We start from the raw sequence: 24953 nt of genomic DNA, 5'->3' as shown, positions 1-24953 counted from the left end.
TTGGCGGGTGTTGGGGAAAAGTGATATAAGTCGAAAAATGTAAAAAATGAGTTAAACATAGATACCACTTTCAAATGCATGTATCTTTGATAGGGTGAAGTGATATAAGTCAATTTAATAGGCAAGCAGGTGTTATTTGTTTGCGTTACATGATATAAGTATTTTTAATATCATTTAATATAGTGAAAAATGTTATAAATATTCTAGTACTATTTGTTTTGCCTCCATTTGCCAGACGGAAAAAAAAATTATAGAGAAAACTGAAATAAGTCTAGTTATAATAGTGTTCCCTATATAATTTTATGATTAATATTTGTGAATAGTGATACAAGTGCAAATATATCAAAAGTTATTGGTAAAATATGATTGTGAATAAAGGTATATGTAAAAATATATCACTATTCTCATTAAAAAATATGGGGAAAAACATTATATGTTGACATATCACAAATGTTTTAACTCCAAAATTGAAAACTGATGTTGAGATATATTAGTAGTTACGGCAATAGAAATTCAAACTGTGCAGTTTTAGGTCGACTTACCTCGCTTTTCCCATTATTAAAATAATGACCGCTTTGTTCCCGCTCAATCGACTTGTCTGTCATTTGTGGTTTAGTACTACACGTGTGTTACTGTTGGTTTTATCCACTTTTGTTTTGATCTTTTAAATGAGCTTTAAATATTCGAGAGAAATGTAATAAGTAGTGTAGTGATAGTATACCTCACCTAGTTGTAATATAACATCAATTCCTGTTCGAGATTATTTAGTAATAGCCGTGAGAAATAAAAATTAGAGGTTATGGCATCTCAAAGAAGCAAATTGATTTTTAAACTGTTGGAAGAAGATAATGTAATTACTGGAGACCTCCAAGGTAATAAGTGTTTATTTATCTGTACAATAATAATTAAAACAATAATATCATTATTTTTTATACGACATACTAGATTAACAACATTTATTTTTGCGTAAAAGTTTTCTAGATGCAACTCAACTATAACTTGGTGAATATGCCTATTGTTTTTGGTTAACTTTAACCAGTGGCGTTACTTTAATTTGTATCTCTAAAAATTTTAAAAATTAATGTATGTAAAAGTTGATGCTTAACTTACATACTCAATTCCAATTTCAGATTTCTTATCATTTTATACATAAAATAATATATTTTAGGTTTTCTCTAGAGGGGACCGAATTTCCATAAAAAGTAAAAACCAATTTTGGCGTGACAATTTCATTTTTCTGGAAAAAAAAATTACAAAATTTATTAGTTTTTCAAAAATTTGATATTAATCTGGGTTTTTAGATGAAAATTCCATGATGGGCAATGCGGTTGTTTTCCTTGAAGAACCTGTCTTAGCAGATGAAGATAATAGATCAAGTCCTGCACCTTCACTGTCCTTCTGTGAACCGAATGTTCGAAAGACTTTGGAAGAAGTTATTGATCAAGTATGTGGGATTGATGACGACAACAAAGGTTATCTGGAATATCCAGGTAATGAGGAGGATCAAGCTCAGGCTGATAACTCTATGGTCGGAACACACGCTCTTTTTTCTTTTTTTTAGGGACTCAAGTCCCGACTTAAAGTAGAGTAAAATTAATAGAGTCAGTAAAGTAAATAGGGAAAAAAGCCTAGATGTGGCTACCCCTACAGTTAGGTGGCATAACCACATTCACTAAAAACCGAGGATGTCCTATTACCCAGGACATCTTAAGTAAATTTCAGATCATAAGCCTCCTCATGTAAGTCACACGATGAGGAGGGGTGGTGGAAAAGCCTGGGGGTCAGATAGGTACCACTTCGACTAGCGAAGTGTGACCGGTTTGATCTTCAGACGTGTGGATCCCATTCTTACATTGGTATACACATGTTCCTAGGAGCAGGGTTGATCACTGCGTGTGTGTGTGTGTCGGAAGAGATCGAGCTCCTAACATTAAATTCACTGCAGTGTTGTGTGTGTGTGTGGAGAGAGAGAGAGAGAGAGAAATTACATTAGACAAAGAATATTTTTGCCACAGAAAATACTGCAGTGTCATCAAGTATTTTTGAAGCGAAGCGTGTACATTCTGGAATTAAAATGGAAAGTTCAGTGATAAGTAAATGTTCAGAATTCAAAGTACAAGAAATTATTTTTAATATGTTCAAATTTACTACAGAAGAAGCTAATTCAGATAGCTATTGATTTCGTTGGTCCACAAGAAGTAAACGAAGGGGAGTTGGAAGTTTTTGTCTAAATTATTAGGGTTTCTTTATTTCTGGTTTATCTCTTGTTATCTCTTGTTACAATAAAACATGCCGAACTGAAACTTTCCATGTCAGTGATTCATGAACACACTGAAACCAATTCCATGGTTTTCTATGACAACTTTAGGTGGAACCTCTGGAAAACAGTTCATCGATATATTCGTCATTAAATGAACCCGTATAAACTACAATCAAAGTTTATGGTAAAAACAACCATAGTTTACTGTAAGTAATTTTTATTTGTGTTCTTGGCTAAAGAAGATTATTATAGGATGAAATTTTCTTAATGTACCTTTCAAAACATCCAGGGATCAGTGAAGTGTTAAAAAGAACTACCAATGTATATTACCTGGTTATTTCTGTGTTTAATCGCTTCATCCAAATTGCCGTCATTGGTTATGTGTATGCCTAAATATTTCTACATTTTACAGTCATTTATTTGTTGGTATTGTTCTTCCAAAATTAGATTTTGTTGTTCTCCTCCTATACACATGTATTGTTTTTTGATATTTACTGTTAAGCCCTTTTTCTGATATTCCTAATATCCCTTCGTAGTCCTGAGCCAAGGCTATTAGATCATCTGCAAAGCACAGTGTGTAAAATGTGATGTCTTTTATTGATTCCGATACCACTACTTTTCCTTTTCCACCTCTTCAGCGCTTGCTATAAAAGATCTTAAAGACAGTCAGGGACAGACAGCATCCTTGTTTAAGTCCTTTGTATATTACAAACCATTTAGATATCTCTTGGGCTATTTTTTTTTTCTTTATTTTACTCGTGTTCTTTTTATAGAGTTCTTGCACTACCTTGATTAAAGTTATAATGCTGTTAGTTTTTTCTAAAGCTTCCTATAGTTTTGGTTGTAGTACACTGACGTAAGATTTTCGAAGATCTACATATAGTTGCTGTATTGCTTGGTTCCGTGCTGTTTTTTTTTCTATAAGTTAAGTAATTCTAAAGATATGATAAATAACCCATCTACCTGCTGTGAAGCCAAGCTATTCTTGGGCCTCCATATCACTGCATTCTCCTTTTATTTGTTTTATTAAGATTCCGTAAACTTACGAGATAGTACCTAATACAGCTATTCCTTGGTAGTTGTCACATATGTCTTTAAATCTCTTTTTATGTATGATTAATATAACCGAAGTTCTCCACTCGTCCGGTATATTCCCTCTATTTATGTATTTTTTATACATGCTGGTTAGCTGCCTGTATAGTTTGTCGGTGACGTAATTTAGTAGTTCTGGTATGATATTACCTGCATCTGATAATTTTCCGTTTTTAGACATTTAACATACTTATTTTACTGTCAACACTAAGAAGGATGCTATTGTATTTATTTGTACACAAGAGGAATTTACTTGTACATAAGTGTTTGTGGTTTCTATAGGTATTCTGTCCTTTCCTCCGTCAGTACCTTTCCAAAGTATTCATCCCATTCACGTAGGCTTATGGGAGAGATGATATCGTAAGTCTTTTCGTTTTAAAGTGCTTTAAGTACTAAACGATCATATTACGAATGATCATATGAATTATAAAAAAGACCATATTACAATTATTGTTGACGTTAATGCTTCAGAAAAAGATAAAAAGAAAGGAACAATACATCTACACAAATTATTTAAAAACATAAGAAGCAAATGCAATAAAACTGACCATGTGATTACAGGAGGTGAGGCCACATGCTAGGGTAGAAAAGCAATGAAGTTGATGAAGAAGAATTAAACATAAATACCTAGGATTACATCTTTAATGTTCTCACATCAGTACCTAATAATACTCATTATTAAAATTTCTAAAAGACAAAAAATATGGAATTTGTTTTAAAGCATTGATCATTTTAATTTACAATATAAGCCCTTGTTTTTTTCTGACATTTTCAATGTTACACAGTACATTAATACTTTCACTCTTTTTTTGGAATTTTTTTTTACTGATCCGTCAAAAATAACTGTGCCAACCAGGCGCACTACTGGAACGGAGCCAACTTTGACGTTTTGTTCCCGATTTTTGCACAGAATATGGAGAAAAGTACTAACCAGTCTTGTTGTTACACGAAGCACCTGGTATTTATGAAAACGCAAAGGTAATTATTCAGCAGCCGAAGAATTTCCGGATAAAGGACAAAATTCCAAGGAGCGGTGGCGAGAGAACGGTAACATATTACATTACAGGTCGTTGCATCCTGCGACATTTTCGCCTTTCACGATAAAGTATTATCGCGTGCTCCAGAAAGCGAGTTATGCCCTTTCGAACATTCACAATGCCACCCTTTGGGCCTGCGTACACATAGTCGAGTAGCTTGTTTAATCCGGTCGGTCTATGAGATCCCAGATAAATAGTTTTTTTTTAACCAGCAAGGCTTTTCTTTCTGAATTATTTTTAAATTATTAGAGAGCTGCACTTTACGGTTACGGTTTTTCAACATTCTTGAGTTTTCAGCTTAAATTTTGCATGGCTGAATTTTTACCGAAGGTAATGGCTGTATGTGATTGCAGCTTTTAAAGACCATTTATAAAGGGTGCTTAAACTCTAGAAAATCTTTTAACTGTACAATTTTTCTGCTTTAAAAATATATAATTTCTACGTAAATGCCATAAGAGAGTGTGAATTCTTTTTTTTTTGTCTTTTGACTCTTGGAAGACTATAGTGATATCACGTGTCGATCGCTCGGATAGTGGTTGTCCATGTTTCTCTGTGCCTGTGTACGATATTCGTATGACTTTTTTTTGTACGCTTAGTTCTGTATGTGGCAATATGTGGCTAAAAATTTGGTTTCAACGTTGCTCTATGTAAATATTTTCTTCTTCATTTTTTGATTTATAGTTCCAGATATAGTGCTCCAGAAACCGAGTTATGCTCTTTCGAACATTCACAATGCCACCCTTTGGGCCTGCGTACATATAGTCGAGTAGCTTGTTTAATCCGGTCGGTCTATGAAATCCCAGATAAATAGTTTTTTTTTTAACGAGCAAGGCTTTTCTTTCTGAATTATTTTTAAATTATTAGAGAGCTGCGCTTTAAAGTTACGGTTTTTCAATATTTTTGAGTTTTCAGCTAACGAATTTTGCATAGCTGAATGTTTACCGAAGGTAATGGCTGTATGTGATTGCAGCTTTTAAAGACCATTTATAAAGGGTGCTTAAACTCTAGAAAATCTTTTAACTGTACAATTTTTCTTCTTTAAAAATATATAATTTCTACGTAAATGCTATAAGAGAGTGTGTATTCTTTTTTTTTTGTCTTTTGACTCTTGGAAGACTATAGTGATATTACGTGTCGATCGCTCGGATAGTGGTTGTTAATGTTTCTCTGTGTCTGTAGATATTCGTATGAATTTTTTGTAAGCTTAGTTCTGTATGTGGCAATATGTAGCTAAAAATTGGGTTTCAACGTTGCTCTATGTAAATATTTTCTTCTTCATTTTTTGATTTATAGTTCGTTGGTATTTTCCTAAATAACTTTATTATTATTTATTTATTTCCGCTAGTTCTTCTTCTTCTGTGATCTGCTTAACGTGTTTGTTTTTATTATTAAATATTTTACTTGGAATGAAAATATATATAAAATATGTCATAGCAGGTAAAAAAGTATTAAAAATATAAAAAAATATGTTAATATTGTCCTGAAGCTACTGTCTTGTGGCATTTTAAAGTATATATATATATATATATATATATATATATATATACAGGCTATTAAATTACGAGACTGCGCGCGCATAAGGCGTCCTAGAGGGGAAGAGTGGGAAACGAATGCAGCATTGGATAGGTGGAAGTGCCTACTCTTTCAGTATCTTTTAGTACTAAAACACGTTTTTGTATTTTTTCTGTAGAGGTTAGAAAAGAACGTATTTTTTTGTGACGATTTTTTTATAATGTGTGACGAAAAACATGAGCAACAGATTAATGTGAAATTTCTCGTTAAATTAATAAAAACTCCCACTGAGTACTATAATTTGTTGAAAAAGGCCTATGGTGAGAATTCTCTATCTCGTGGGTGTGTTTTTGAATGGTATAAACGGTTTTCTGAAGGCCGAGAGAGCGCCGAAGATGACCAACGTCCAGGTCGACCTGTCTCTGTTTCAACTTCGCAAACAGTGACCAAAATAAATGAAATTGTGCGCGGAGATCGTCGTATAAGCATTAGGATGATTGCTAAAACTGTAAAAGCCGATAAAGAAACTGTCAGAAAAATTTTACATGACGAATTGAACATGAAGAAAGTCTGTGCGAAGTTGGTCCCAAAAATTTGACCCCTGACTACAAGCTCGTTCGTCAACCGATCTGCTCAGATTTTCTGAAGAGGTTGCATGAAGAGCCTAAATTAATAGCCTAAACATCATCACTTGTCATGAAACCCTCTATATTCAAATACGATGTTGAAACTAAGCGACAATCCATGCACTGGAAAACTCCTGCATCGCCAAGAATGAAAAAAGCAAAGATGTCGAAATCAAAATTTAAAGCCATGCTAATTTTTTTTTTCGACATTAACGGCATCATGATGACTGAATGGTTTCCAGAGGGTGAAACTGTAAACCAAACTTACTACTTGAAAGTTTTGGCAACGATGCGAGAGCGAGTTTGTAAGAAATGGCCGGAGTTGTGGAAAAACAAGCAGTGGATCTTGCACCAGGACAACGCACCTGCCCATAATGCGCTGTCTGTGAAGCGTTATTTAGCCGGTAGAGGCATTCCAGTGCTCTAACGCCCGCCGTACTCTCCTGATTTAGCACCCTTTGACTTTTTTCTGTTTCCGAATCAAGTCTGCCTTAAAAGAAATCCGGTTTGAGTCGATGGAAGAGGTGAAGCGAAAAACGGCGTAGCTCCTAAAAGCTTTAACAAAAGAAGACTTCCAGCATTGCTTTGACCAATGGAAAAAACGAATGGAACGGTGTGTGGTAAGGGAAGGGGAATATATTTAAGAAGAGCATTCGATTATAGAATAATTTTTAAAATAAACTTCTTTTTCATAAGCGGTCTCGTTATTTAGTAGCCAGACCTCGTATATATATATATATATATATATATATATATATATATATATATATATATATATATATGTGTGTATATACCAACCAAAGTTATATTTTGTATTTAGAATAATATCAAAACAATATTATCATTTTACTAGCCTATACATTTCATCACAGCATTACTTTGTAATTTATACTATTATCTATGCCGACAAAGCCTTTGTACCAGTAAGTTGAATTTTGCGCAAACAGCTTTTAAAATGGCATCTAGTTCCGAGTACACCGACACTCTCCTCAACGCCGCCTCAACCCTCCCGTATATGTTGAAAAACAAAAAGCTGCCTCACTAAAGGTGCCGTCCCTTTGCGTGTGTCCCACAGAAGCGTTTCCGCAATATTTCTCGGCGATCACGACACTTATCAGTTTTCTTATCAAGAAATCCGCCGGCTCTATCTGTTTCTTTCCGGCCATCCAAAGACGGTCGCCATCTTGGTAATATCACCCCCTTTCACGCGATATACTCGAATACATACATACACACAACACACACAAAACACGACGTGCATAATCTGGCTTTTTCTAGTCAAAATCTACGCCAGGAAATCAGAGCAAATCTGAGCCGGACTTACGTGTAAAGATAATCACGTAGGTATTTCTGATCTATTTATTCTATTTTAGTTTTAATTAAAGTGGATTTTTAAAGTTAAAATTTACTAACTTTTTAATCAGTTTCCTAAAAAAAAACAAATTTTATGATTATAAGAAACCATTATTGAGTTTAAGATAAGAAGTACTATGCATAGTGTAAACAGAAAATCTTTATTAAGAATCACCTTTTTAAGCAAGATATGAAAATTAAAAACAAAATATAGCAAAAAAAAAAAATTAAAAATAGCCAAAAAGTGGCAAAAAGAAAATTGACAAAAATATTCTTCTTCTTTAAGTACCGTCTCCTTTACGGAGGTTTGCCATTATCATGACCTTTTTAATTTTCGAAATAACTGTTCTAAAGAAATGCTAAAGAGTTTTAATCACATCTTAGGATTTTCATCCAAGACATTCGCCTTCTTCCAAGACTACTTTGCCTTCAATTTTATGAATTTTGTTTTTTTGTAATAATGGACAATGAAATGCAATCCTATGGCAGTTCGAATTGGGCTCTATACATTTCTATTTGCGTACGACTGGGTTGTTGTTATTTAAGATAAGGACGAAGCAAACTGGATGATAAGGAAATTAGTTTAAGAGTGATCAAAATGGGGTCTGAAAATTGATGCTAAGAAAACTGAGTATCTGAGGATGAAAAGAACAATCTAGATATATAAAACAAAATCTTCTTCTTCTTCTTCACGTGCCATCTCCGCGACAGAGGTTGGCAATCATCATGGCTATTCTGATCTTAGATGCTGCTGCTCTGAATAGTTCAATTGATGTGCATCAGTACCATTCCCTCAAGTTACGCAACCATGAGATTCTTCTTCTTCCTACACTTCTCTTGCCCTGGATTTTCCCTTGTATAATCAATTGAAGTAGGTTGTATCTTTCATTACGCATAACATGCCCCAGGTATTGCAGCTTTCGTGTCTTGATGGTTTCCAATACTTCCATTCTTTTGTTGATTCTTCTCATGACTTCGTTGTTTGTTACATGCTCGGTCCATGATATCTTCAGGATTCTTCTATACACCCACATTTCAAATGCTTCCAACTTTTTAGCAGTCGACGCGTTAAGTGTCCATGCTTCTATCCCATAAAGCAGAGTCGAGAAAATATAGCACCTTGCCAGCCTAACTCTCAAGTCCAATTTTAGTTCTCTTGCACAAAGTACCTTTCTCATTTTATTGAAGTTTGTACGTGCTTTCTCTATTCGAACTTTGATTTCTTTGGAGTAATCGTTTGTGTAATTAATTATTGTGCCAAGATAGTTGTAGTTTTCAACTTGTTCTGAAGCACTACCGTTAATTGTCAGGCTTTCACCATTATTTTGGGTTTTTGATATCCTCATAAATTTGGTTTTCTTGGTGTTTATTGATAGTCCATATTCCTCTCCATACTAACTATCTTGTTCATTAGCTTTTGGAGGTCTCGGAGGTTGTCTGTTATTATGATAGTATCGTTCGCATATCTAATGTTGTTAATTAGTGTTCCATTGACCTTGATTCCTGCTGTTTCTCCCTTAAGAGCTCTTTTCATAATTTCTTCAGAGTATGCATTGAATAGTAGTGGTGACAATACACACCCCTGTCGCACTCCTCTTTTAACTTCGAACTCTTCTGATGTGTGTTCATTAATGCGTACGTGTGCCTGCTGTTTATAATATAGATTTGTTATAATTCGAAGGTCATTGTGTTGTATTTGTTTTGCTTTGAGGATGTCCATTAGCTCTTTGTGGCGGACTTTGTCAAAAGCTTTGTTGTAGTCTATGAAACAGAGGTACATATCTTGGTTCACATCCAAGCATCTCTGGATTAGTACGTTGAATGCAAATAGAGCTTCACGGGTACCTACGCCATTACGGAATCCAAATTGAGTTTCTTCAATATCCACAAATAAAACAAAATAGGAAAGGTAAAGTTATAACAAGAAAGTTACATTTCCTACCATAGAATAAAAGTTTGTCAAATCTATAACTAAAAAACAATTGACTTCTGAGTCCTGTTGCTCGATGCGGAATAAGAACTTTAAATCAGCATGACCCAAAGCTACCTCTATGAAAAGTTTTAGCTAATTTACCTGAATCCACTTTTACTTAAGAAAAGTGCCGGGTCCTTTCTATATTTTCAAATTTAACTAATTGTTTGACAAGGATTAGATTCTGCTTTTTGTATTTATCTCTTATCTGCAAAAGCATAATATTAAGTTTCTTTTATTTATAAAAAAATGTTTAAAAATTATTTTAATATTTAGTGATGCCACCTTTTGCTTTATCCAGATCATGTCGTCATGCCTTCTATTTTGCAATATTTTTTAGTTCTTTATCCTATTTCTCCTGCCTAATAGTTTTGTCAACGATATACATATAGGCGCCCCGTACCTTTTACCGAGATAAAAGACCAAACTATGAGATTAATGGCTTTCTACGAGGTAACCTGGATGGAACTACTAACTCCCCTTAGCGTCATCGGATGTCTGCACTTTTGTCTACCAAAAACAGAAAAGTTGATCGGAAAAGCACACCTATAAAAATTAAAATAACTGTTATATATCAATTACAATGTTTTAAAAAATTTACTTGCCTGACTCCAGTCCTCAACAGTTATATGCCGGTGTTGTTTTGATCATTGCAGTCTCTTTGCTTTTCGTGATTTCGGTGAGGAGTTTATGTGCTAGACTCTTTTTACCTTTCTTCATCTGTCTTTTCAGAAGAAAATTAGAGATATGAAAAGGAATCAAGAAAAAAAAATGAACATAGGCAGAACAGATATAAAATATATTCAAGAATATACTTGTATGTAAACTAATATCTAACACTGAAAATTTTGTTTTCAAAACTTCCATAAAATTTATTGTAATTCATTATCACTGCAGCTGTTTCTCACGTGATTTTTAGTAAATTGGCAGCCTACCATAGCATGTTATATATATTTCCATGTCAAAAAACAACTTTGAGATACAATTGAATATCATTAGATATATAGCAGTAAACAATGGGTGCAACTAACAACGTGAGCCAAAGAAAAAAACACTTACACAGGGGTGTATACCACTGAGTAAGTGTGTTAAACACAAAATGAAATGAGGCGACTGTCCAAAAACTTACATCAGTCAAACTAGTAGAACTTTTCATCACAAACGGATAGTAGAACACAACAGGGCTTTCCATAATAGAAAAGGTAGGCTTCTAGGTACGCACTTCACCTAGACCATAATCATTATTTTAATGACCAATTTTCACATTCAAAATAAAAGCCTTAAACTATCTTTATTAAAATCTTGAGAAGTAAACAAATTAAACAATACAGACATGACAATTCTGAATGACAACTTGAAACAAACAGTTCTCCCCTCCTCAACTCTCTCTAAAGGCACTCTGCCGAAACAGCTATAGTGATAATAAATAACAAACTTTGTGGAAGTTTTGAAAATAACAGTTTTCAGCGTTTTTTGTTAGATAATGAATGAAGAAGAGATATAGAGATAGGAGATAAAAATTTCCCTCAGGTAACGGTCGAATCCATCACTTATAAACTAATATATAATCATTTTATTTTATTTGTCTTCTTACCTGTTTTAAGATAGACTGTACTTAAAAATTAACGTCTGTCTTTTCTTTGTGCCGTTCTCAGCAAATATATATGTTATTTTCTTTATCTCCTTTTTTATTTCCTCAAATATTGGCCGTTTTACATATTTGTCAATCAGTTAAAAATGTGAGATAACAAGTTTTGTGCAACTATTTGTGCAAAAAGAAGACCAGAATAAAAGGCAACAAAGGAGCAAATCATATATCATGAATATGAAACTATAACATCGACACTAACAAGGAAACTTGTTATTATCAAAAACCACGATTTTCCAACAAGTACGTTCCTGTAAAATCAAGTGAGTTGGTCGTTGAGGAAATTGGATGACAAACAGTGGCGTTGATCCACGTGGCTGAGCATAATGTAGAGCTTATATCTTGCAAATTTTATTCTAGTTCAAGAGCACTAGGATTTTGAAGGTGTTAACAAGTAACCTACATATCAACTTTTATTACCTCAGCTGTTTTCAGTGACTCTCATCTCGAGGGAAGAATGGATGAGGTACAATGACCCATTTTAGAATCTGAATATTATAAAATATTCTTTGTTGTGCAAGAAACATAAAGCGTTGAATTTGTATCTAACAAAGATCATTAGAGAAAACCCAAAAAACCCCAAGTTAGAAAAATAATCTTTGAAAACCGCTCCTTAAATTCTAATCGAATGGAAAGATTTTTTAATCATACATGAAATGTATTTCCAGGGCTAATACATACTAAATACATACTATGACGTTTCTTTTTCTGCAATACTTGTAACATAATGTAATAAAGTTTTATTTAGCATATGGTATGACATATGCATTTACAATAAAACATTAAAAACATTAAAACAACATTAAAATTTACTGGAACGTTAAAAAAAAAGTTAAAAATTTAATATATCCATCGCGGATTCGATATTACTGATTCAGCCGTTCATTACAGCACCACGTTCAGATTCTGCAGCGATTTTAGCCAATGGGGTTACCTTAAAAAGGTCGCCCTCGGTGCCAGTGAAAGCTCTAAGCAGGCACTTCTTAACATTATGGTGGATGGTTTGGTTTTTTGGCACCGCAGTCGAAGCTGAGGTTGGATCTTATGTTCCATCCAAACAGATAGAATTAGGCCGTGGCCTGTATGTATTCTGTTTAATGTTGCACATGTTTTTCTTGGGAGGTGAAAGCCCGATGGATGATTGGGATAATTAAATAGGTTGTTCCATCTGAAATTAGCTCTATTTGTCTAGTTTAAAGTCTCTTATATGTTGTTGTACGGCCTTCGCTGAGGGGTTTTTGAATTTAAGTCTTCTGAAATCAATTAGGTCTTGGTGGACGGGTAATCCTGGATTGTTGACGATGTTTTTAAACTGTTTTATAAGTATGTTACATCTTTGTACTTTAGGCGGCTCGATGTTGCTCAGGAGCGACAACCAGAAGTGCGGGGTCATTTTGAGAGTCCCAGAGATTATCATCAACGTTTGATTTAATACTCTGTTGACTTTCTTTACATGGGGCTTGTTTAGCTAAACTGATGAGCAGTACTCGGCCGTTGAGTTCTGCTTTATGTTGTTCCCGCTAGTTTGCACAGGATGTTGTTTTGGGAATTTAGTTTTGCAGCCAGAGTTGACAAGTGTTTATAAAAGGAAAAAATGCGATTTGGTATCACGCTTAGGTATTTTGGATATAGATTGAAAGGTATCGTTTAGCGATTTCTGTGAAAGTGTGTTAGCCAGCCTGTTATTCAAGTGGAAGCACGAACTGTTTGTTTTAAGAACGCTTGTGGTAAGTCGTGTTGTCTCCAACTTTGTTTAACGTGTACTCGGAAATATAATATTTATCGAACCCTTGGAAGGGCAATGTGGAGTTCGAATTGGGGGAGAAACTATTAACATCAATATGTAGATGAGACAGCATTCATGGCTGGAAGTATCAAAGATCTTTAATTCCTTATCGATCGAGTTGGCCTTATTCAACTAATTGTCAATAATGAGCCGATTACAAAAGTTAACCATTTTAAATACCTAGGAAGTTGCAAGAGGAGCATTTATGAAACTTGGATCTATACTGTGCGAAACTAAATTCCTGTAGCTGGCTGTATACCATGTATCACAAGAAATTTATTTAAAAAATCCTTTATAAAAGGTATAAATTAAAACATCCTTTCGGGCTACATCACAGAGCGTTTTTATAATTATTCATCATCAGTGCTATCCTAAAAGTATATCCACTTTAATTAAAGAAAACATGAAATTTAAAATTTTGATCAAGGTTAATACAAAAATATGGTTAATACTTACTGTTTGAGCCACTAAATACTTGGGTAAAAGCCCTGTAGATGTTGTTAAATTAGAGTTTGACTAATTATTAACAACAATTATATATAAATTATATAACTAATTTATATATGAATATATAAATATACAGCTATATATGAATTATACAACTCTAATTTAACAACAACTGAAGGGACTTTACCCAAGTATTTAGTGGCTCAAGACATGTACTTCCAATAAGTATTAACCACATTTTTGTATTAACTTTGGTCAAAATTTCAAATTTTATGTTTTCTTTAATTAAAGTGGTTATACTTTTAGGATAGCACTGATGATGGAATGTTAATATCGAAAACCTTCTGTGATGTAGGGTGTTTTAATATATACCTTTTGTAAAGGAATTTTTAAGAACATTTATTAGTGAAAAACTTATAAATGAGCTCTTTTACTTTTTTTTAACAATTAATGGGAACGATTTATTTCAAAACTATATTTTGTTAGTGCAAACTCTTATTGCAGGTTTAAAACTAATAATCAATTTGCTAAAAAGTTTGTTTGTTGTGCTCTTTTACGAGATCAAATAATCGTACTGCATTTTCACATTATGAAATGTGACTTAAATGTTTTTATTGTTTATTTTAATAATTATAAACAATTGAGAAACATGCTTACCGTCGGGTTTAATTTGCAATAACTTTTTTGTTTATAAACATATTTTAATTTAGAAAATCTCGTTCTAAAGAGAAAGTATTTTTAAGAAAATCATTTCAATATTTTCACAATATTGAAATAATTAAAACAAGTTTATTTTTTTTTTGATTAAATGTCATGGCGCAGTAAAAGGTTCGATAACCAGGAGATAATAAAACTTTCCCCAGATATTCCAGTTAAAAAATAACGCTTAGCAATTTCTCGATTTTTTAAGTGATTTTCGGCTTCGCTTCATGGGGTAATAAATAAACTAGAAACAACTTACATATTTAATGTAATTTAATTATATATTTTGTAACATTTTTTTATAATTAGATCAGTAAATAATTATTATATATTACTTTTAGATTAATTTTAAAAATCTTTTACAACTACCGCAGCTCTGCCAATGGCCGTATCCAAAAATTTCCCTTTTGCACATCTCCTTATCTCTTTTCGTTTCTAAGGTTTCTTAATGTTTCCCTTGTAACCCCAAAAAGTGGCGCCCTTTTCCTTATCTTCTCTTATCTTTGGTAATTTTACCTATCTCTCTTGTTATCTATTTCTCTGTCTTTTCTAATCCATCTTAACTTGTCTTATCTTTATTATTTCTTCTGTTGGATCCATTCCTGATTTCAAAAGCTAGTTTAGAACCCCCGACTCTCCACCAACCATCTAGCTGCCGTTCGCAGTGTCTCCATTGGTGACCTTTCTAGCACCATCCAAAAAAGGTTTCCGAGGTTACAATTTCTTTGAGTAAAAAACAAACAAAATTAGTGTTACTAAAATAAGTCACTCACTAGATTATTGGCGTAAACGTAATTTTCCTTTTGTTATGTACTAGCTAATTTTGTTTGTATTGCACATCACAAATTAGTGAAATTTCAATATCTACATTTTAACAGTAGTAGTTATCCTTATATTTTTTTGATAAACTAAAAATTAAAGAATGTTGTGCACGCCAATGAAAAATGTTTCAGTTGCAGAGTTGGCAACATTTGGACGTCGCCATGGCTGCAACCGAATACTGAATGCATAAAATGTTAACCCCCTAATTTGTCTACCGCGCCTATTATGTCAGTTGTCTGTCATAAAGACATCTTTCACTTAAGGTCAATAACTCACACCTAACATAACAAAGCATCCACCCCTGAACCGAAGAGAACACAGAAAGCGTCCAATTAAAAGGAAAAACAAAACGTGGGAGTTTTTGTGTGCAGAATGGGACTGAGCTGTGTATAATAGAATCGATGTTTGTGCGACATAAATTATTGCCGAGGATACGAAAACGATTTTTAAGATCTTTGTAGGATTATTACTGTGATAGACATAGACGCTCCTTTCAGGCCAATTAATTGAATAATCCACTTAACTAAGTGAACGTATACACTAAGAAATAAAAAACTCTAATTTTCAATACGTTACTGGAGATGAAAAAAGAATAAACAATATAAAAAGGCAATGGATGACAATGGTCTTACTAAATAAATGATAAACAACATACTGAGATAAAGAAAAGTATCCCATCGCAAATATGGAACAAACTTTGATATCTGAAGACGTAAACTATGATTAAACCCTGGAACGAAGAAGAAAATTTCTTCCATTGGTATCTATTTTCCTGCTGGGCCAAACATTTAGTAGAATGAATACAGAAATCAGGCCAGTATGTGATCACAGTTTTTCGAAGGACACCTGAAGGTCTAAAAATGCTGTGGAACCAAACCTTTGATTTTCTGGTTTTTCTTCTTCCGTGGCTTTTACCTTTTCAGGTGTCACTGTTACTTACTCTTCTTCGTCACTTATTTCTCTCTTAAGTCCTTTGTCACACTGTCTATATTGATATATATGAAAGAGATAAGAAGCAAAAAGAAACCATATTGATGGAATTAGAATATCCTCGAAATATCTGAATACAAAACAAATTGACAACACGGTCGTTTACACAGTGGTCTAAACAAGAGTCAGTTTTCTCTTTTAAGCAAATATCTTTAAATTCTGATTAGAGGCAATCAAGAATAGCATATTAATCAGCTTCTTGTATGGAGTACTTTTGCTTTGTAATAGTCAGTGTTCTCAACGGATAGATAGTCTCCAATATAGACTGAATAATAAATAAACCAGCATGGTCATTTAATCTTTTCACTGGACACGATCCTGCAAAAGTTTTAGTTTATCACCAAAGCAGCCAATAGTGTCAGGATATCTAAGGGATGTAACAAAGAACAACAGATGCATTAGATCTAGTATGGCATACATGTAGCATAAAACTAAGCGAAGCCCACATGTAAAACTAATTGATATCCTAAAATCATTAGGAATCGATGGTGAGGATATAAGACTAATCGCAAACTTATGTCCATTTGAAATATTTTTCACTTCTTCATTAGAACAATATAAAGTTTTCTTATGCTATACTGGGTATTTACAAAGTTAAAACTCAATTTTCTACGAAAATCGTAACAAGTTCAACTCCCTGTATAATTAAAAAGAAGCACAATAACAATGATCTATAGGTGTCATATTTTTTACTTATTGTCAAAATTTTTAAAAATGATTGATATTACCAATTTTCTCTGTATCAAACACAGGGTGAATCAAAACGCAAGTACATTATTTTCTCAGTAATTTTGATAGAACACCCTGTATTCCTTATGTCTAAATTTATTAGTTTTTGAGATATTTTTATTGTTCAAAGCAAATTATAAACTAGGTGTCCAATTTTTACATATTTCAAGTAAGCCATGACTGAATTGTCCAACTCACAGTTCACAATTACTGATTATATAACATATAATACAACGTTTATGAACAAATTAAAAACTACTTTTAATGAATTATTTTTAATAATTAATTTTATAATGTGTTCAAAATGAAATTACAACATTTATGCACGCCTGAAAACGCTCATTGAACAAGTCACTTACATTCCGAAACATTTGTACACTAACACTTCGAAATACATTTCTTATTCTATCTTTCATCTTATCCCTTATTGTTGGAGGTATTTTATAAACTTCATTGTTTAACGTCTTCTTCTTCTTCTAATGGCGCTACAACCCTTTGTGAGTCTTGGCCTGCTTAACAATGTTCTTCCATTCTGCCCTGTCGGATACCTTCCTTCGCCCCTGCCTGATGTTCATAGTTTTCAGATCCCTCTCTACGTCGTCTATCCATCTTTTACGGGGCTTTTCGTTTTCTTGTTCTGTTTCTTTGGGGCTTTCATCTCTGGACTACTTTTACAGCTCGATTATCTGGCATTCTTTCTACTTGACCAAGCCAGTTTAGTCTTTGTGACTTTACAAATCTTAAAATATCTGCGCTCTGCATTAGTTCATCCAGCTCGTGGTTTATTTTAATTCTTCACGAACCATCGCTGCATTGGGTTGGTCCAAATATCTTCCTTAGTATTTTGTCATTCTTTAACGTAAACCCAAAAAAATGAGTCCATTTTATTAAATTCTGGTGATCTGGGTACGGGGAATCTTGAACCAATGCATTATGGTGAACAGGATCATCGTATTTCAAAAACCACATTTGTACAAGTGGAACGTCTTCCAATAATATGGGCAATTGATTTAATGAAAAATCTAAATACATCTCACCATTTAGATTTTCTTCAAAAAAATATTGTCCCACGACATGGTTACCAACAATACCTTCCCAAATGTTCAGCGTTTATCTAGTTTGAGTGTGTGTAACTATTTGGTATGGATTAGTTGTGACATAATGATGAAAGTTAGGCCTACGAGGCCTACGAGCCTCGTATTAACAGAACAGTTTTTATGAAACGCAGCTTTATCTCCAAATAGTACATTATCAAAGAAACCTCTTTATTGATTGATTTTATTTAAGGCTCATTCGCAAAATACGATTCTCTTTTTAAGAGTCTTGGTACTCTTACCTGGTCGTGGTAAAAACAAACTCTGAACGGCTGTTCTCTTACTGCCTGTATGTCCAACTTTGATTATATCCTCCTCTTTAAAATGACTAGCGCATTGTAATAAATAGTTTCTGTTGCAGCATTGTCTTATTTACGGTTCTTAATAGCATTCACCCATTTTTCAAACACATCCATATAATGTTGTGGAATTGGAAAATGGTATTGCTTGCTAGTAGCAAAGAATATAGACGCATATGTGTCTATATTCTTTGCTACTAATATCCTTGCAATCTGAAACCCAACATCTTCTTTTTTGTTTAGTTTTTTTCGTAATTTTTTTGCAATTTCGTAATTAAAAATCGTCTTAAATTGTACCGTTTTGAAAAAAATTTTGATTTACGAAAAAATAAATTATGGCTCGTATTCTTCTCAAAGAAAGGAAGATTTTGACTTTATTGAGATAAAGTGACAACAAACAAAGCGCAGGAAACGAGACTAGCAGTGCCACCAAAGGAAGGGTGCACAAATAAAATGTGCGTTGACCTTGGGTATCCTTGTTACCAATCTAGGTTTAATTTATCTAGGTCTAATGTCAACTAATATATTTTGAGCTGCAGTGATTATAATAGGATAGGTTATAATGTGTCCGCCTATATGATAGTCGCCTGTAAAAGAATAAGGGTAGGAACACGTAGAACGCGTGTTGCCGGAGCTGGCGAGCAAGCGCTGACAAGCGCCAACAAGCGCATGTGTATATTAGCATACTTTCATATGGAACGGTACACAAAGAACGCTTGATCAATTGATCAGTCTGGTATACGAAAGACGGGCTATATGGGATAAACGAATCAAACAAGATTCCAACAGGAATTATGTGGAAAAGTGCTGGAAGGACGTGAATGTTCAAATGAAAATTGAAAGTAAACAAATGATTTTATTATTTTATTATATTACAGTATCTATTAAATTTTTGTTGTTACATACGGCCTGTCGGTCCTAATACATATTTTAGAAACTCTTAATTAAACAATGTGGTTTCTATCATGTATAACATTTAGAGCAAAAATAAATAAGTCAAATAGATTTTGCACTATTACAAAAATATGTTTACACATCATAAACTAAAGGATTATTGGCAAAGTACGTGGTGAATAAATCTCTAACACTTTTTGCCTCATTTGTCGATCTTCCGAGAAGTTTTTTTTTATTGTTTGAGACAGGAATTGCTGCTGCAGCAGCTGAATGATGTGTTATGCCTTCCGTATCAATAAGGGTATTGTTCAAAATATATATACACTTAATAATACTATCTACTATTTCAATATCTGTTTCAATGCTCTTCGAAAGCAAACGCTATTTTGCATATAAAATTCCAAATGCGCATTCAATTGACTTTCTCATTCGAGACAACCGTTTATTATAATTTTCCTCATCAATGCCCAAAGCATCTCTTGCATATGGTTTAAGGAGGTAAGGGAGCAGTGGATATGCCTCGTCTTCAACAAACGGGGTAAGAATGGGGTTTCCGGAATGTCAAAAGACTTGCATTTTTTCAAAAGCATTCTTCCGCACGTAAAAAAAATAATGCCAGAAAGAATTTTAGAATTTCGCGGGAGAATCCAACAATAAGTTCAAGAATTTGCGTACCCAAGTAATTTGCTTAGAATTCAGCCATTACTAACCGTGCAATCTCCTTCCGCACCACAGTCCCATGCTTCAACACCATCAACAACTCACAGTATTGCATCGGAAGAAGACTCACAGTTTTATATTAGTACATAGGGATTTATGGAGGACAGCAACCAATAAATACTATATGTAGTTTTTATCCTTTGCATTATTTTGTAAAAAAAAGCAATTTCAATAAAGTTATACTAACCTCAAACAAATGACTAATCGTTCTTCTGGAAGTATGGGTTGATGATGCCAGTTACACCACTTTTTTGATAAACTTTCTTCTACTTTACTCAGGATGTAATTAAATGTGTCCAACTTCATCCTCATGTATCTAAAGAATCTCTGACTCTCCATTTTTAGCTGCGGAAAGAGGTGGTGGTACTCCCCGAATTCCCGCCGCTCACGATAAATTTCATGCACACCATCCTTCCTTCTATGTAAAATTTTTAAGTGGACATTTTCTAATAAAAATATTTCATCTTCAGTTTGGGAATCCAACGACATCTTTCACTACGAAAAGTTTTAAACAAACTGGTGCTGATATCCAGCTTTTTACTTGTCCACGTAAAATCAGGCAAGCGCTGAAAATAAGCGCTTGTTAGCACCAGCAATAAGCGCGCCGGTTCGCCGGCGTTCTACGTGTTCTTACCCTAAGATAAAATCAAGCAAAGATATTAAAAAACCCGTAAGTGTGCTTAGAGGAGCGAAATAAAATCAATGAAAGGAATGCAGGTAAAAATTATAAGGAAAAGATCGAGCAGTAGTTGACAGTCCGCGTTACAAAAAAAAATGAGTAACAACATCGAAAGATCAAGACAATTAAACAAGTAAAAGAAGAAGGAAAAGTAATCAAAAAGTTGAAAAACAATATATTGCTATGTTCAAGTATTTCAATTTATCAATATATTTTTCAGTCTACGAAATCGAAGCCTACCCTGTAATAGTAACGTTTGTGACTTAACAGGACAAAACAAAAATACCCGCTAAAATGACAAAATGATCTCTGGTTTTTCTGAAACTACTCTTCAGGATGTAGAATATCCATCAGTTTAGAAAGTATCCTGTTTCAAAACAGTGGGTGGTGGTTTTAAATCTGAACTTTGTTTATTTTCCAGTTTTACTTGCTCCGTTTAATCACGTAATCCAAATACCACTAAATTTCCAACAATTTGGTTTACCTACTAAAGTTACCAAGACAGCATTTCAGATTAATGGAACAACTTTGATGCTTTAAGAACTTTTAAAAGTAATTTTAGAATAGTATTTAATGTACACTTTTATTTTTTATTTGAATTTCGTTTTTAGTTTAGTGTTTATAGTGACACTCTTAATTTGGACACGTACATATTCGTTTCAATATACAACGTGAACACAAAAAACATTAAACAATTTTGAACTTATTGTCTTCCAAAATTATACGTAACCCGAATAGCAAATCGTCACTATTGGTGATCACTTGTCATAATAGACAGTCGGATTTCAGACGAAGTTCGTCCACGATTTTAGCCCTTATGCCTTTGGGAGTACTAAAAGATGAAGGATCAATCAGATAAAGGATAAAGGAAGATCAACGAGAGTCAAATATGTGAAAACTTTGTGGTTTTCTAGAGAACTTTTCGTAAAAATTAATATTTTTGTTGCAAATTTTTTTTTGGAAATACCGAAATACTTTTCTTAACCCAGGCCACAGCAATCAAACTCATAAAAGGAAATAAGAAGAAAGGCAGGTGTCATAGAGCGCATAGCGTAAATAAAGTATAACTGGGCGGGCCATGCAGTCAGAATGAATAACAGGCGAAAAAAATTACAGTTTGGAGACCACTAACATATAGAAGAGCAGAGGTAGACACGTACGATGGACACACGATGTCAAAATAATCTCTGGAAATTGACTGCAGGAAGCTCAAGACAGAATTGAAAGAAATTAGTTGAGGCCTATATTCAACCTTGGACGCAGAAGTCTGGATGAAGAAGAACTTGATGAATACGCTTTTCCTTTCTTCTGAGGCATATATAATCTTTTTTTTATCTCCATATGCAACCTGCTTCAAAAATTTTTTGATATACCTGGTTTTTTCTGTTTGTTGCCATCTCGCATTTAGTATCAAACCACTGCCGTATTTTTTCTGCCCTGCTTTTAAATAATATTTCAACCGATTTCTGCAATACATTATCTGGTAATTGTATTCATAGCTGGTTAATTTTTTCTTTTTCTTCTACGTTTTCTGTCCTTGTATCTTCGATTTGCTCTATAAGTCACTTGTATTCTATTATAATTAACATTATTACAATTCTATTGAGATGAAGTTGATGTTTTAATCCTAAACATCGGCCTCCTCTTGAATATTGTACTCTTGTCTATTCTCTACTATTTGGTCTATCTAGTTTGCTTTAATTATATTGACCTACCGTTTCTGCATTGGTTAACAGTTTTCAGGATTTTTTGGGAATTAAAAATAAGACAGCAATAAGTTTAAACAGAAATTGATGACATCAGTATTGAACAAGTAATGGAAATAAAATTATTGGTAATTACACTGTCTAGCGATGGAGACCTAGACAAAGAAGTGAGAGATCAAGTACAAAAAGCAAATAGATTGGCACCGCCTTAATAACACCATATTTTATGACGAAAGAGATACATTAACACTGAGATGAAGTTAAGAAGAATTTATAAAGCCAGTGTAAGACCTGTAATGACATATGCCTCAGAAACAAGACCCGACATAGCCACAATGCAAAGACTACTGGAAACGGCAGAGATGAGAGTATTGAGAAGAATTACAGAAAATACGCTGAGAGATCGAAAGAGAAGTAAATACATTAGAAGAAATGTAACTTACAGTGTATAAATGAATGGACACAAAATAGAAAAAAATAATAGAATAACCACATAAGTATATATAGATGAAGTACATATTGATGTGTCAACACTTACTAGAGATTTGTAGCCCAGTCAAACATAATTTTCTCCCTTTTACGCGTCCAAAATTCTAATTTAAAGCGTTTTATAACACCTAAAGTATATGGACGGATATTGCAATGCCCTTTCATTTATACTCAAAAATTACAATAGATCCTTCAGGAATCGGTACTTGGACTAAATTTTCATGAAAAAATATTATGGCAGCTTCATCTCCCCCATTTGATTTTGTTTAACTATTTTTACGGCAGACATTATTTAACACTGTTCATAGTAGAAAAGTGATATATTATTTTTAACGTGAATTAACCACAATTTCAGATGAAAATCTGTTTATTTTGACGTTTCGAGTTCTACTTCGAAAACTGTTCCCAAAACACAAATTTGTTTTACTTACTATTATCTTCAAACAAGTTATGAGCTCGTATTTATATCTGGGATCATTGATCACATACACAGAGTTACTAGAGAAAGAAATAAAACATAGATTTTTTGATCTAGCAAAAGTCGCCGTAGGAAACATGGCCAAAATATGAAAAGACTCTCAAATTTCACGAGGTTGATCAACTGCTTAATATTCGAAATACTGATATACGGATGTGAATCTTGGACTCTAAGACAAGCGTAAAGAAGAAAGATAGACGCCACTGAAATGTTCTGTTGGATACGATTATTTCAAATTCCGTGGACCGACCGCAGGACAAATATTTTAATTTTAAATGAGCTAAAATTCAGCAAACGGCATTATTCAATAAAAAGGCAGAAGGCCGAAGATCACGAGGTAGATTCCCAACAAGATGGATCGATCAAATTATAGAAATATGCGAAAGACCTATGCATGAGTTAAAAGAAATAACCAGAGACAGAGATCTTTGTCATCACGATGACCACTACACTCTCTTCGGGGGCAGGACTAAAGAGAGACAGAGAGAGATCTTCAAAGAATTTTTCATTGAACACTACTTCGACTACTACTTCCACACCCTTTTTGATTAGGTATTATAAGAAGCCGAATCTTCCAATTTTATTCGAATTTCCTTTTGATTTTATTTATTTGCTTTCTGTTTTGTTTTACCATTTTTCTTCTAAAATAGTTGGCGCTCAACTCTTCTATCAAATTATTTAATCTTTATTATCCAATTTTAATTTGCACCTAGTTTCGATTCTAACTCCGTATCTTCGCCATAGACATATATAAAATATCTATGATGTATGTGCCCTACTCACAATTTGATACAAAATATTGGTTGTTTCCAGTTCTTGACTTCCGTCTGTCAGTCTTCACTTCTAAATAATGAAGATAGCAATGTTTTTTTGCATCTTTTATCTACTTAAGCTGAAGTTTTAGCTTCGAAATTAATTTGTATTATTTAAATCTTCTCTGTAGTGAGTACATATTGATATCTTTTCAATTTGTAATTGATAGTTTTTTATATATCTGTCTTTTTTTTAACTGTGTTTTTGTACATAAGCTAATCTCCAAACCACGTTTTATTTTCAACATTATTTAGATTTATGCAGTCAGAATCTTTAATGTAATTTAACTAATTCGTTTAATAATTATTATATTAATTTAGTTCTTACCTTTCGCTATTGTTTTTTTGGTCTTATTAATTTTTTCTTGTCACAGATCACATGGGTGAAACTTCTTGAGAATCGTAGTACCACACATGGGCTAAAAACTGCAGCAGCATAGTAACTACCATGCAAAACTCGATGACTTATTATTCAGCTACAACCCATCCATCCAGCATCTGAAGCCATCAAAAAGTAATCCTATTAACTACATGAAGCCCCTATTATTTTGTTTATAAAGGCAGGTTATTCTGTATAATAAATATGATTAGTTAATATCCTGTTTTATATGTCCCATCAAAGCTCATTTTTTAGATTTGCATTTAAGATAAGATGAACTTACACCTGAGAGACTAGAGCTAGTCTAGCGCAAAACAATTGGCTCCCAACATTAGTTGGAGTTCTATTGTTACCCATTAGTTCCCAACTTTCAAAGGGTAGTTAATTGTTACAATTGGACAAGTATTGGTTATTGATCTTACTGCGT

General features: G+C 33.5%; 1 long non-coding RNA gene across 1 annotated transcript; it reads left to right on the top strand.

Annotated features, from left to right (window-relative positions):
- Positions 1–816: 816 nt before the first annotated feature.
- Positions 817–24624, top strand: LOC140446998 (uncharacterized). Its single transcript, XR_011951552.1, has 3 exons — positions 817–872; positions 1302–1490; positions 24522–24624. It is a non-coding gene; the product is annotated as an uncharacterized lncRNA (long non-coding RNA).
- The last annotated feature ends 329 nt before the right edge of the window (positions 24625–24953 follow it).

Source organism: Diabrotica undecimpunctata, chromosome 7 (genome assembly GCF_040954645.1).
Source record: "Diabrotica undecimpunctata isolate CICGRU chromosome 7, icDiaUnde3, whole genome shotgun sequence".
NCBI lineage: Eukaryota > Metazoa > Arthropoda > Insecta > Coleoptera > Chrysomelidae > Diabrotica > Diabrotica undecimpunctata.
The sequence above is the reverse complement of the archived record's forward strand: the minus strand, read 5'-3'. Positions and strand labels throughout refer to the sequence as shown.